Source organism: Prionailurus bengalensis, chromosome A1 (genome assembly GCF_016509475.1).
Source record: "Prionailurus bengalensis isolate Pbe53 chromosome A1, Fcat_Pben_1.1_paternal_pri, whole genome shotgun sequence".
In the NCBI taxonomy this organism is placed as follows: domain Eukaryota; kingdom Metazoa; phylum Chordata; class Mammalia; order Carnivora; family Felidae; genus Prionailurus; species Prionailurus bengalensis.
Window position 1 is genome coordinate 20,318,939 of NC_057343.1, and position 15,944 is coordinate 20,334,882.

A 15,944-nucleotide genomic window follows, 5' to 3' on the forward strand; every position below is an offset into this window, starting at 1 on the left:
GGGCTATTGATATCTATTTTAGAGCCTGTTGTGAGTTTAATGAGAACATGCATGTAAAAATACTTAGCATCCATCGATCCTGATAATGTCAAGTACTACTCACCGGCAGCTATTGTTACATTGAAAGCATGAGCTAGCTACATTTCCAATCCTAACTTGCAAAGCAGTGATAAACTGTATCTTGAAGAGGAATATAATTTCTTTCCTCTCTCCTTCTCCTCTCTCTTCTGTTCTTCCTTCCTTCCCTACCTAAATATCACTCTGTTTAATTCGTATCTTAATTAAATTACACAAAAGAGAAATCCAATTAATAAAAGAATACAAGTGCAACCTCATCAAGAAAACGAGCACAGGTAAATATGCCAACGCCAAATCTTAACTGAATTATCTTTACTGAACGTAAAATTCCTTGCATGGAAGACAGAAATGGGTGTATTATACTCAATTTGTGCTCATTAGCTGGAAGAAAGAAGAGTGCCAGTACTTTACGGGAAACTCCCCTCACCCCACCCTATGTACTGACTTTTAAAAGAAAATTCTCACACGAGGCAAAATTACATTGTGTGAGGAGTACCTGAGTGGCTCAGTTTTCAGCCTAGGTCAGGATCTCTTGGTTCGTGAGACTGAGCGCTGCGTTGGGCTCTGTGCCGCCAGCATGGAGCCTGCTTGGGATCCTCTCTCTCCCTCTCTCTGCCCCTCCTCCACTTGTTCTCTCTCTCTCTCTCTCTCTCTCTCAAAATAAATAAACTTAAAAAAATTACACTGTGTAAGTGATCTGCCCAATGCCATTAATAACCATTTTCAATGTATCAATTCATTCAATAACTATTTAAATATCAGACAAGAGGGTGAATTCTGGATGCACAAATAAAAAAAAAAATGGGAACAGATAGGACACCTGCCATCACGGGGTTTATAATCCAGAGGGGGAGACTAATTAAATTCCATATGTTAATATAAAACACACAAATGGAGAAAAACACTCCAAGGAGAATGGTGTGTCCTGAGAGAGAACACAATTTAAGTTGGGGTGTCAAGGAAAGCTCTCTCAGGAAGGGATATTTTAGCCCTCCTCTGCCTCAGGCCCTTTGCACTTGCTGTTCCTTCTCCCTGGAATACTTTTTCCCAGATTTTCTGCAAGATTCCTGCCACGTGTCCTTCAGGACTATGTTCAGATGGCCCTTTCCTTGGAGAACACTTCCTAGCTAAACCTGAATCACAGTATCCCCTTATCCTGCTAGTCTTTCTTAAAGCTCTACCAGCCGTGGGCGTATGAGAGATTTAGTTACTAATTAGCTGCTCTTCCCTCCCCTACCCCCTGAATGCCAGCTCCATGAGAGCAGGGACTCTGTTTAGTTCACTGCCACATCCCCAATATCTGGAGCAACGAATATGTGTCAGTGAATGAAAGGGAAACAGCCCCAGGGTGGAGGCAGGAGTGAGGAGAGCTTTCCAGGTAGAGAGACCCGGGGGTGTGAGGCTGGAGGGGGCGCTAAGCATTCAGTTAGACCGGAGGAAAGCTGGGTGATGAGAAGAACACCAAATGGCCAAGGCAGGGAGGCATTTCAACGTAAACGCGACATCCCCGGGAGGTCAACAGACCATTATAGCCTATGTGCAAAGTAGGACAAATTGTGCCAACGCAACCAGATCTAAAAAATCGATAAAACGGACGGAATGTGTAAGTAACAGACATTCTACCGTGTTATCATCCTTAGAGCTGTGAGGAAACCTACTTGGTCAGTTCTGTGTGGGGACGATTCATTTTTGTCCCCAATGCCACCTCATTTAGTCGTCAGTAAAGGTCGGTGAGGTACGTTCCGTTTTTCATCCTACAGGCGAGGAAACGAAGCCTCAGCAAGTCCAGGCGCCTTGCCCCAGGCCACCCGTGGGTACCAGAGGAGCAGGGTGCCCATTTAGTGTGGACGGAACCTACGTCACCTAACTGGAAGGCCGACCGGCGGGCCAGGCACAGCCTCGAAGGATGGCAGGAGAAAAGGGCGGAGGAGAAAGGGTGAACTAAGTACGGGCCCAAGAAGGAAGGCCATGGAAAATGGGTGCTCCTTGAATGACTTCCGTTTTCCTCTGATATCTCGAAAAAGGTCAGAGCAGGCCAAAAACCCCGGGCCGCACCTAAACATGATGCGCTGATTCAGGGCCCCTCAACCACGGGGGCCGCAAGTGATGCTTATCATTGGCACAAGGGCTCAGGGTAACTCGGTGATGCGTTTGTTATGGGGAAGAGAGGTTTGAACGGTAATCGTGGTCCCTCTGAGCAGCCGTGTCTCGGTTACAGGAGGGCTCCCACGTCAGTCCGCAGGTCTTAGGAGCCTCATTTGGTTTATTTGGTACAAGAGTCGCCAGCAGGTAATCAGCATGAGGACCTTGTGGCAACCACACAGGGGGTGTCTTGCCCGTCACCTGTACCTGGTTCCCGGGCTCTACTTCCAGTCACTGAGCATCGATGGCTTTGGTCCTGGGGCGCCCTGTAAGATGGGGGCAGGGGAGTATCGTGGTCTTCTGAAGGTGGTGTGCCTGCTGCCCGAAAGACATCAAGTCTGTCTGAGGATGGTGTCACAGGCCAGGAAATGTAAACCCTGGGTTCTGGACCTGAACGTCATGTCACTAGAACAGAGGGTGCCTCGCAACTGTTTTAAAAGCTCTTCCCGCGTCCCGGGCATTGTGCCAGGGGGCTTTACATACACGATCTCTTTAATCCTCACAAAATTCTCATGAGGCTTCCTTCGTCCTTAAACTAGGGCTGTTGGTGTCAATCTCGCAGGAGACTTGAAGCCCTCTAGAAATTGCGAAGCATACCAACACAAGATACCCCTGATTTTTTAATCTCTCTCTCTCAGACGAATTGAACAGCATTCTCATGTTGTATTTCACCTATAATGCCCATTTCAGTCGCTGTTGATGTTGTTGCCTGTGTCGGTGTGTTAGAAAATAAGGCCACTGATCCATTTATTTATTGGGCACTCACGGTGTGCCAGGCAGTGGCTGGATGCCAGGGACAGGATGGAGAACGAGCCAGAGGCGGGGCCTGGCCTAATGGAGCTTTCGAGGTCAGGAGAGGGCAGTTTATCAGGTTCCGGGCCCCCAGGGCAGAGCTGGTTTCCTACCAAGCCTAGCCTCCTTTAGAGGGCCCCTCAGAGCCCCACAGTGCTCCCGACAGGTGCACAGTGCTGTTGTCACTAGAGTGGAACCGGAATATCAAAGCCCTTAACCGGGGGGGGGGGGGGGGGGGGGGAACCTCAAACTAATCTGATGGTAAGTAAGAGCATCAATTTTACTGATGGGAGACACAGATTAGTAATTAACAAGGTCACAAGTAATTGGGAGGGGCTGAGGGTTTGGACCAACCAGAAGATAAGTAGCTTTAAGAATAAGAACTTGAAGCAATACAGATTGAGAAAGATAAACATTTAAATCTCCTGAGCATGGGATTTGCCTGGATTTGAGTTTCAGTTTGGAGGGAAGCTGGGCCACACCTTCTGTGAGTGTAAACCTTCTGGACCATTTGCTGTGAGGCCAGCCCAGATCTAAGATAAGCTCTTGAAATGAAATACTAGTTTAGGTTATCCAGAAGCAAATAGAACGGGAAGATATGTTGGTTTGGGAAGTTTTGCTCATTCTTATTTATTTATTTATTTAGTTATTTAGTTAAAGAGAAAGAGAGTGAGAGGGGCTGAGGGAGAGAGAGAGAGAATCTCAAGCAGGATCCATGATCAGCATGGAGACTGAAGTGGAGCTCAATCCCACGACCCTGGGATCACGACCTGAGTCAAGGTCAAGAGTCAGACGCTCAACTGACTGAACCACGCAGGCACCCTATTCGCTTTTATTTAATACCTTATTTATAAACCACGTGTTCCAGAAGCAAAAATTTCAGGTTAAAGAGAGATATGGGGTGGGGTGGGGGGGTGGGGGTGAAATCTCTTTCTTCCAAGTCTCCAGAAGAGTTTGTCTGATGTGAAAAATAAATATTATGATCATGACAAGAAAAAATTATCAACTATTGACAAATCTACTTAGACAAAGAAAGCCACTAGCCTTACAAGCAAGCATAAGGGGACCAGATGGCCAAGGGATAAAGGAAACTAAAGATAAACCGGTTGAGTTGGAAAATAATCTCATTAAAGTATAAATGACTCGGCTTGGATAAGGGACAGCAGAGACAGTGGTCTGGCCTGGGAGCCTTCTTAAGACTCTGAGCCTACAGTTCCCGGTGTGAGCTCTGGAGTTTAAGATCAGACACCCCACGGTATACCCACGTTTACCCCTCCAACCACCAGGGGTGGCCGAAAAGTGAGACAGGGTGGGGAAAGACCTCTGGAAAAGTGCTGTGGAAATTCAAAAGTACAATGAAACCCGGGACTCAGGACACTGAGGATAGCCACACCTCCTGGGAATTATGGCCAGGTCACCCATTCGTCATCATACTAATGATCTAGACTTGGAAAGGTTGGCTGTCTGTCCTCTTCACATTTTGACACTTTCCTTCAGTGACCCAATCTTCCACAGCTCTGACCGCCTGCATTAATATGCTAGACCTGTCAGGGTCACCTGAGTGGCTCATTCTGTTGAGCGTCTGACTTTGGCTCAGGTCATGATCTCACGGTTCATGAGTTAAAAGCCCCACATCAGCCTCTCTGTAGTCAGCACAGAGCCCGATTCGGATCCTCTGTCCCCCTCTCTCTCTGCCCCTCCCCTGCTCACACACTCTCTCTCAAAAAGAAATAAAAACATTTTTAAAAATCTGCTAGAACTGTTATAATGACGTACCACAGACCAAGTGGCTTAAAGAACAGGAATTTCTTACAGTTCTGGAGGCTACAAGACCCGGATCACAGTGGTGATGAGTTTGGTTTTTCCAGAGGTCTCTCTCGTTGGCTTGCACATGGCCACCTTCTCTCTGTGCCCTCACATGGTCATTCTTCTGTGCACGCACATTCCTGGTATCTCTTTCTGTGTCCAAATTTCCTCTTTTTCTAAGGACACCTGTCTGATTGGATTAAGGTCTACCCTAATGGCCTCATTTTAACTGAATTATTTCTCTAAAGACCTTATCTCTAAATATAGTCACATTCTGGGGTGCTGGGGGTTAGGCTTCAGTCTATGGATTAGAAGGCACACACTTGAGCCCATCACACTGCCTTTGAAGGAGTCTCATGTAGGACGCAGGATAGTCTGTATAATGGGTAAGACTGATGCTGGCCAGACTGCCCAAGTTTAAACTGTCCCTCCATCACTTTCTAGGTTTGTGATCTGGGGCAAGTAAACTCTCTAAGGGACAGATCCCTTGCTTGTATCTCGGGCATACTTAGGGCTTTGGGAGGATGGAGAAGCTACCTCGCAGAGCTTGTGCCTGGTGTGTGAGAAGCGTTGGGCGTTATCATCTTGCTCTACCGTCAGCTTCCAAGTCCGTATCTCTCTTTGTGAGCTCTCTTGGGTTCCATGTATGACCGTCCAAATGCCCTTGACTCTCTCCACGCAAATGCCATGCACTCACTCACTCCTCAAAATGATACTGACTTGGGGATCCTGTAGGATCTGGTCCACATAAGAGAGAGAGAGAGAGAGAGATCCTGCCTTTGAATCCTGACGGTCATTAGTGGGAGACCCAGGCAAGTAAACCCTAATCCTCAACACGATGTAATGAACGTTATGACAGACGTGTGTGCGGTTCAGTCTAGAAACACGTACAAAATGCTGTTAGAGCCAGTGGACGTGAGTGAACAATACATCCTGAGCAGCGTGGGAGGGGCGGGGGAAGGAGGGTGAAGTGACAGGGAAAGGTTTCACAGACTAGAAGATGTAGGTTGATTAAGTAGGTGGTGTGGATTCAGGAGTGCCCTTGTTGTGATCAGCACCGGGTGATGTATGGAAGTGTGAATCACTATATCGTACCCCTGAAACTAATATAACACTGTTTATTAGTTTATATATATTAATGTTGATGATTAATTTATTAACTAACTGGAATTAGAATAAAAACTTTAAAATAGAATAAACTTTCTTCCGTAAAAAAACAAAAAGAAAAAGATGCTTGTTGAGATTGAAGGAAGGAATAGAGTTCACAGACAGGGGAAGGGCAGAAACCTTGCTTCTCGGAGGCTCCCTTCCCACTCCCTGGACCCCACTTCTGAGGAGTGGACATTCCAGACATCTTGGTTCCTCCCCTGGCCCAACAAGGACCCTAGTATTTGCCCACATTCGTCGTTTCTACCCCAACCCTGCCTTCATTTTCTACCTGCTCCAAATGCAATCGGCAATTCCCAGATGCAAATCTATGACTGCCAGTTCCAACCTTCCCACTCTCGTTTCTGTCTCTGGGTCTGTTCCTTAGCCTCACAAAGACTTCTATTTGCACATCTTTAAGTGAAACCACCCTGAAGTGGGTCTGGATAGATCTGCTGCTATCGCCTGACAGCACAGCACTTAACTTTCATCACTACCTCCTGACTCATGGAATACAGGCAAACACGTCGACGTGACACTTGTCTTTCCAGCCTCATTTCTGTCTCTACCTTCTTTCTACTCCCTGTGATGAATCTTTCCTGGTCCATCAACTGCTCTGTATCAGGTACAGCACTGGGCATTGTGAACGCACACCTGGGGCACAACCCATGCCTTTAAGCAGCTACCAGCTGTATCCAAGAATTAAAAAGGAACTAGACAGTTTGGAAACCATGCGATAACCTTTCTCAAATCCAAAGCCAGGATGAAGGAGTTCTCCTTACCTCTTTGACCTCCCAGACCTTTTATGTAACACCTATTGGTGTACTCACCTTGTTCCCTTATTTTATTTTATTATTTTATTTTATTTTATTTATTTTTTTCCAGAACTATGTCTGGACCCCTGGAGACTTCTGTGAGATATGTTTACAAGTATCATGAACCACAGAATGAGAAGATTGCTCTATTTTTTGGGCTGCCTGGGGTTGCTGAGCAAAGCTCAGGCTCAGGCAACCACTGTCCTGGGTAGACCAGTAGACAATGCCCTGACCAGACCTCAGAATGGCAAGGACAAGATCAACTGACCGTATCTTTGGGATTCCCTGACGCTGGCAACAATGCTACTTGCTTTGGTAATGTGGTCATTGTTTTTTTTATAATCTAAGAACCTGACCTTGTCAACACCCACAATGACTACCTTCAAAATACAATCTTTCCACTTAAGGCTCCTATCCCCTCTAGCCTTCTCAGAAATTGTTCTCTATTGCTTGCTCCTTCTATCTGTGGTCTCTTCAACCTCTCATGGGTCTCTCCACTGACATTGAAATACACTCATCTCTCTCATGTTGAAAAAGAGAAAGACCAGGGCACCTGGGTGGCTCAGGCAGCTACGTGGCTGACTCAATCTCAGCTCAGGTCTTGATCTTAGGGTTATGAGTTAAAGCTTATGTTGGGTCCCATCCTGGGCGTGAAGCCTACTTAAAAAAAGGAAGGAAGGAAGAGAAAGAAAGAAAGAAAGCAAGCAAAGGAAAGAGAAAATCCCCATCCTGTTTAGCCTGTTTACCGCCATGTTTTCTCTCATCAACTGCCACTCCTCACCCAGCACATTTTCGGAAAGCATTATCTCTGTTTACAACCTCTGTTTCCTTTCTACTCTAGGTAGGTTTTCATTTCTCTAGACACTGTTAACTTGTCATTTCTTCTTGGACAGGTTCTTCCCTTGGTATCACACTCCCTAATTTTCTTCCCATCCCTCTGATCACATCTGCTTTGTCTCCCACGTGGGCTTCCCCCTCGGTCTTCACCGAAGGTCTCAGCTCTGTCCCTAGGCCCCCTTCTCCTCTTCCGTTGCATTCTCTCCCTTGGCCTATGGTTTCAGCTGGGACTTCTAACATGAATCTCCAGCTCTGACACCTCCTCCGTGCCTCAGGCCTGACCGCCTTACTATCTCTTCGGCATCTTTCTTTGAATGTTTCAAAAGCACTTCCAATTAAAGGTATACAAAACTTAGCTCATGATCACCTCCCCCACCCTCACCCCTGCCACGATGCTCCCATCCCTCATCCCGGTGAAGAGTACCAGCATGTATCCTCCTCTCCAGCCAGAGATCTAGGGGTCCTCCTTGAAAACTCTCTCTCCCTTAACTGCTTATCAATGCCTCACCAAGTCCTGTCGTTTCTGCTTGTTAGAGGTGCTCTGAAATCTTCGACTTGTCTCCAACTCCACTGCCATCACGTCAGTCCTTTCTTCCTCCTCTCTAGGCTAGCCTCCAAATGGCTCCGCACATCCATTTCCCTCTGTCCCATCGAGTCACCATACTCTTCCTGAAGGACAAGCCTGGTGGTGTCACCGCCTCCACAGCCTAAAGGATTGTAATAGCTTCCTGTTGCTCTTAGGACAGAGACCAGAATGGTACCAAACCTCCAGTCACGTGTCATCACAGCCACCCCTACCCCATTCTCTCTCCATTCTCTGTGCTCCAACCGCACCGGCCTTCGTTACCTCCTCAGATGACCAACTGTGCTTCCTCTCCCAGCCTAGAGCATTTGCATACGCTGGTTTCTCTATCTGGAATACTCTTTCTGGCCCATCTTTACCTACTTGGTCATCATCAGATCACCTGTCAATAATTATTTCCTTCCTGACTAGATGGATCTCCCTATTTATGCCTTCAGAGGGTCTTAACGAAGAGGTGATTTTGCATTTGGTTTGGTGGTTCCTTGATCATTCCCTTTTTCCACCTGTAAATTACGAGCCCCACGAAGACTAGGCTATTCTGCTCACCCCTGAACCTTCACGGTCTAAAACGGGGCTTCACACGCGGTGAGTGTTACTACAACAGATACTTCTGTGCCTAGCATTGGATACTGAGTCTGGGACACAGCAGGCATTCAGCAAATGTTGCTGAAAGGGTGACCGAACACAGGGGCTGTGAGTGTTCTAAGCCCTTGGAGGAAACCAGAAAATTCTCAAAGATGTTCACCTTGTTTTAAAAAAAGAGACTTACAGTTTTATTAAAGCATTCATCATGGGCAAGGCAGAATATGTAACAGAGCAGACATGGTCCAAATAATTAAGTTTCATCCCACTGGGAGATTTACTTACTGGAACAAGTCTGGAAAAAGGGTACCATGAGTGACAGTGGTTAATTCCCACAGCCTCTCAAGAGTTGACCCAAGTGACCTCTGGACTCTTCCAGGCGTGAGTAATATAATGTGGAAAACATTACATTGTGAACTGGCTGTGCTTTGATGCCTTCACTGTTCCATGATGTTTTCCAGAATTCGAAGTATTATACGGAGTCATCTCGAGGTAAATTAGGTCATTTTCTTCCCATTCTATCTTTGGTTAGCGGTCTTCGACTGCAATGGTCGTTTTGACATGGCACCTAGGATTCTCACAGGGTAGAGGTTGCTAAGCACAGAGAACTGTTTGCCAGAGGTTGTAGAATCTTCTCTTCTGAAAGGGAAAGCAGTTCTTTTAAATACAAGGATTCCTTAGTTCCTCGGGGTCAGGTGAGATGTTCTCCCGCTGAAGGGGAGTGTATTGACCCCGTGAGTTCCCCAGGCCTCCCTCTGCATTATGATTCCATGATCCTATTAATGTTTGACAGAAGGGCAAGTCTAAATGTGCAATTCCATATAACCCTTGAGTTTTCTCCTGGGGATGAAATTGAATAGAAAATGGAATATATCATAGTGATGGGAATCTAGCCATGTGCTTTGGAATAGTAACTAACTGCACAGCTTCATCACCTTGGAAACAAGCGAGGCCTGATATGGCGACCTCAGAGGGCGTGTGCGGCTGACTCAAAATTGATCTGGATTTGGCTTCACGGTGGGAGGAAACACATGTGATGGTTCATCTGTGAGTCTGGGAACATTGACAAATGGTGTTCTAAGTGATTTAAGAAACCAACAGTGCATTAACCCAAAAGATCAAGGCGCAACCCCCTGGTTTTATGCTAAAAGGAAGGGAATGTGGGTCAGCGTGCTGTGGAAAGTTTTAGGTTGTTTTGCACATGATGCTAAATATCGGGATGATTCATGGAAAAAAAAAAGACTGTCAAACATCTGCCCATTTCGTTTATATGATGCCAAACACTGAGATATTTGGAAACATTGAAATGTGTGACATCGCAGTGACCAACTTTCTGGATGAACAATTATGTGAGGGTTGTTTTTTTTTTGTTTGTTTTTTGTTTTTTTTTCAATTCCTTATTTTGGTGCTGCAGAAATCATTTTTGAAAAGTTGCTTTATTATATGTAACTAGGATTTACATTGCATTTCAAAACATAACCTAGGGCTGTCCAGAGAGGTTTTTGTTATTGTTGTTGTTTCTTTTAATAAGTGTTTTCCAATCCTATCATAGAATTTTTCCCAACAGAAAGACTATAGAAACTTTTTGACCTCTCAGCAGCAGCCCACACAGGCAGCCACACCCTCCTCCCTGGAGCACTCCCTTTACTTGATATCGTCCCCTGTTGGTTCTCTTCCCACATCTCTGAAAATTGCTTCTCAGATTCCTCTGCCAAATCCTACAGATCGATCTGACTTCCTGTATTAGAATCCATCCTAATTCTCTCTCTCTCTCTCTCTCTCTTCTCATTCTCCACTCATTACCTTGGTCACCCTATGCAAGCTCACAAATACGAGCACTATCAATATGCTGATGACTTCTAAATATGCATCTTTAAAAAGAAAATTTGTTGACTTATTTTGAGAGAGAGAGCAGGGGAGCAGCAGAGGGAGAGGGAGAGAGAAACTCTTAAGCAGGCTCCGCCCTGTCGTCTTGGACCCCGATGTGGGGCTCAAACTCAGGAACTGTGAGATCATGACCTGAGCCGAAATCAAGAGTCTGACGCTCAACAGATTGAGCCACCCAGGTGCCCCCTAAATTTGCATCTTTGACCCATTTCTACTAGCTGAGCTCCAACCTGAAGTTCAATTCCCTACCTGGTATTTTTCCTTCAGATACCTCAGAGATATGTCAAATGCAACATGTCCAAAACAGAAATTGTGATCCTTCTCCACAAACCTGCTGCTTTTCTTAGTATACAATCCCACCATCCACCAGAAACCAGGGAGTCATCTCTGGTTCTTCCATCTGTCCCACCTTTCACATCCAATCATCATAAGTACACCTTGTAAATGTTTCTTGAATTGTCCCCTTTTCTTCATTTCCGATGGAAAGAACTCAGTCAACATTGTTGCTAATTAGATGATAGAAATGGCTCTCAACTGGCATCCCTGTACCCACTCCTGCCCTCTAACAATATATTCTCTACACCAGGTAAAGAAATTTTATAGAAATGCAAACCATGCTACTTCTCTGCTTAAAGCCCTTCCATAATCTCCCAGCACCCTTAGGGGCAGAAGGAAGAGTGGGATTGCAAGACAAGACTACACACTATATCTTAAAAATGTTGAGCCTTGACATGTCTATGGGATTCAGTTAGGGTTCCCTGGCAGATAGAGGCCACAGCAGGAGATGTAGCTATGGTAGTCGCTACAGGAACTAAGAACCAAATGGAGATGTTATAAAGGTAAACCAGGTGGATCTCCATTAGGACTTACAAAATGGCAATCTAAATTGAACGTGGCCATGGCATTCTAGAAGCTTCAGAGGATGAAGAACTCTACTTTGCCGGGCCCCGCAGAACTAACCGGTGTTTTAGGGGCTGTTTTGTATACATCTAACTCACAAGTGATTGATGTATGACCAACACGTCAGTTCATTAATTTAGAGTGAGAAATAGGACCACTAAGTTCTCCCAAAGACTTAAGTTCACTGCTCAGTACGTTCTCTGTCTGAGGACAAATCAGTGTAAGACACATTATAATCAGAAGGCTGTTTGGTGAGTATAAAACCCATGACAGAGAAGTGAGGTTAATGATTCTTTTTGAACTGTTGGTCCAGAACAATCACATACAAGTTTCTAGGCACTGTTTGAGGCTGTGTCTTAAAGTGTTGTTTGTGCTTTTAGCTAAACTTGAGGTTGGGGTGAAAATAATGAAGCAGTTTCTGTCTATACATGAGAATTATTTTCTACAGATGGTTTTTGCTCCCTTATAAAAACGAAATAGCAAACAACCAACCTAGAAGACACCAGGCTGCAGAAATGTTCAGCATTTAGATAGAAATATTTAGCTCAAAATATATCATAATTCAAAAGGTAACTTTGTACTCTCCACAGGAACCAGCTGGAAGAATGTTCTAATTTATTAAACTTTTTACCCTGAGGAAGATAAAGCAGTTGAGCGAACAGTTCTTTGATTCCTTTCTTCTGCTTGGGTCTTAGAAAAAAATAACCAGAGAGAGAGCGCCATGCTTCTGATGTAATTGCCGTGGGGGGAAAAGAATCAGTGAGGAGGCAAGCTCTGCTCTAATGAGCAGAAATTAGGAGAGGCACAATGAATGTTCTGAGCACAGGACTGCTGAGATTTGTGGTATGTCTCCTGCTCCTCCCTGCCCATTAGGAGGATAGTGAGACTTTAACTCCGAGCCAGGCACTGTTCGACACGCTTCAAGTATATTAACTCATTGGATGCTTAAAACCCTGTGAGTTAGATGCTCTACTTATCCCCAGTTGACAGACCAGAAAAATGAGGTTCCGTGAGGCAGGTAATTTGCCGAAGGCATATAACCAGTCAGTGGATGAGCTGGGATTTGAGTGTAGGAGGTTTGATTCTTGAGTTAACAGTCCCGAGACCCCAGCCTCTTCCTTTTGCTCTCCTTGGAAGTGACAGAATCTCAAGCTGATGATTTATGGTCCTGGAAGAGCCCGTTACATCTGCGTGCAGGAAGCCACAATCAGTTTGAGGGGACATATGCCTGCACCCAAGGAGGGGTTCCACCGGAGGACCAAGATAAGGAAGGGGCTGAGGTAGGGGCTGGGACATTGGTGCCTTTTCGATTTTTTTCTGTCTTGCCCACATAGCAAAAGATGAGATTCTTTTCTTAAGTACCCTGGCTCTGGGCTGCTTACTTCAGGCAGATTATGGGATAGGGGGGTGGGAAAACAGGGTATGAACCACGGCAGTGAGCTCTCAGATCTGGCCACAAGGGTCCCCTCTCCTCTGGTCTGTGTGTTGGACACGTGGACAGATTGGCATTGTCTTGTTACTCTTTCTTTAGGCCACCTGCTAGCCACACCCTTCTATTCCAGTCGTTCTTCAGCGAGAACAAAGTGCGATAGTTCAGATTTCGGCTTTCTTAGTTAAAAATCTCCAGTTGTGCCTTTGGGAGAGGAAGGTACTCCCAAGCCAGTTGGTTGGGCTTGGACAGACACAAACAGCTTTAGTTTTGTATTTATGCGCCATCTCTCTATTTTCTTCTATATATGGTTAATATTATTCTCTGCGTTACTGACTTTTCTGTTTAACGCTGAGCAGGTGACATTACTCACGAGTTATGTTGACAGTGGTGGTGGGGATGGGGTGGAAATTGTCTCACTTCTCCCAGTGGATTAATATAGGAAGAATGCTATGAGCATTTAATCGAGAGCCGTTGCCAGGAAGAGAAGGAAAAGAGTCCAAGAGACCCTGGGAACATCACTGTTTAAGAGAGGGGCACAGGGGCGCCTGGGTGGCGCAGTCGGTTAAGCGTCCGACTTCAGCCAGGTCACGATCTCGCGGTCCGTGAGTTCGAGCCCCGCGTCGGGCTCTGGGCTGATGGCTCAGAGCCTGGAGCCTGTTTCCGATTCTGTGTCTCCCTCTCTCTCTGCCCCTCGCCCGTTCATGCTCTGTCTCTCTGTCCCAAAAATAAATGTTGAAAAAAAAAATTAAAAAAAAAAAAAAAGAGAGGGGCACAAGAAGGAGGAAACTTGGAAAGATCTAGATTAGTGGGAAACTATCTTACAGAAGCCAAAGTAGAGTTTGGGCAAGGACCTTTGTCATCAAGAATGTCAGATAATCTGTAAGAACCAAGAAGGTATGCAAGTGGTCCAAGTGTCCATCGATAGATGACTGAATAGAGATGTGGTACATATGTGTGTGTGTATTCATATGTATATAAAATATGTATAAATTATAAATATATAAAATATGTACACAATGGAATATTATTCGGCCATACAAAGAAGGAGATCTTGCCATTTGTGACAGCATGGGTGGATCTGGAACATAATATTTTAAGTGAAATAAGTCAGACAAAGAAAGCCAAATACCCTATGATTTCACTTATATGTGGAATCTAAAAAACAAACAAACAAATAAAAATCGAGAATCCTACTTACAAATACAGAGAGCAAACCGGTGGTTGGTTGTCAGAGAGGAAGGGGGTCAGGGATGGGCAAAAGAGGTAAAGGGGATTGAGAGGTACGAATTTCCATGTGTACAATAAGTAAGCCATGGAGATAAAAAGCACAGCGTCGGGAATATAGTTAATAATATTGTAATAATTTTGTGTGGTAGAGACGGTGACTACAGATATCTTGGTGAGCATTGAGTCACGTAAGGAATTGTCAAATCACTATGTTGTACACCCGAAACTAATACAACATTGTATGTTAACTATACTTCAAAAAAAGAAAAAAAGAGTGTCAAATATCACGAGGAGGTCAAGTAGAATGAGATGAAGAGGTTGCTGAGAGAATCAGAAAGCCCTGGCGGAAAAGCAGAACAAGGCGTTACCACAGTGATGGAGAAGCTATAGCTCATAGTCAGACAGGCTGGGAATCAGGTGATGGAGAGGTGGATTCACACAGGGAGAATGTTATGAACATTTAATTGAGAGCCGCTGCCAGGAAGAGAAAGAACAGAGTCCAACAGACCCTGGGAACATCACTGTTGAAGCGAGGAGCACAAGAAGGAGGAGACTTTTTAAAAAAAATTTTTTTTTCAACGTTTATTTTTTATTTTTGGGACAGAGAGAGACAGAGCATGAACGGGAGAGGGGCAGAGAGAGAGGGAGACACAGAATCGGAAACAGGCTCCAGGCTCTGAGCCATCAGCCCCGAGCCTGACACGGGGCTCGAACTCACGGACCGCGAGATCGTGACCTGGCTGAAGTCTGACGCTTAACCAACTGCGCCACCCAGGCGCCCCAGGAGGAGACTTTTTGAGATCTAGATGAGTTGGGAAACCATCTTATGGAAGGTGAAATAGAGTGTATTGATCCCAGTCCATGGGGTTGCAGACCCAAATCAGACTTGAGAATTAGGCAATGTGAACCCGAATCCAGGTGTGAGCTAAGAGATTACTCCATTACACCAGTGTGGACCGGGTGTCCTTACTGGGATAATGTCCATAAAAGGGTGCTCAAATCTTGTGGCTCAGGGTCATTTGCAAACCTGCCCTGCATAGCTGCAACTTGTTAATAGGCAGCTTTGGTTCTCAGGAATCACCCAGGATTTCTCGAGTCACCCCAATTCTCTTGGGATAGTAACCTCAGCTCTAATCCCCCGAGAACAGTAATCTCCATGTGCTTGAAATAACAAAACTATTTACTTGGTTAGTGTGTTTAACTCTGCGAATTAAAGAAATGATGAAATACACAAAATCTATTGTATTCATATTCGTTCGTTAAGTTTTAAAGTGATCTCGTACACATGAATGTAAAATTTGAAAGAAGTTCAGCATATTATTTGATCAACCTCTCCTACCTCAGGACCCTTGCACTTGCAACTCTTCTGCTTAGAAATCTCTTACTTCCAATAGTCTCATGCCTTGCTTTACTCAATCCGCTGTCTTTACTCAAATATCAACTTATCGATAAAACTTCCTCCAATCACCTTTTAAAAACTTATACTTTATCCCTCCCAACCTCCGCTCAATTTTCTTCACAGCACTAGCCACCGTCTGCCATACTATATATTTTCATTATTTATTTGCCTTCGCTGTGCACGAGGTACTGTTTTTTGTTTTTTTTTTTTTGTTTTTTTTTTTGTTTTTCCACGAGGTACTGTTCTAAGTGCTGTGAAATACCATGATAAGCAGGCAAAACAGACTTGCCCTTTTTGGAAGAATGGTTCTGGTTTACT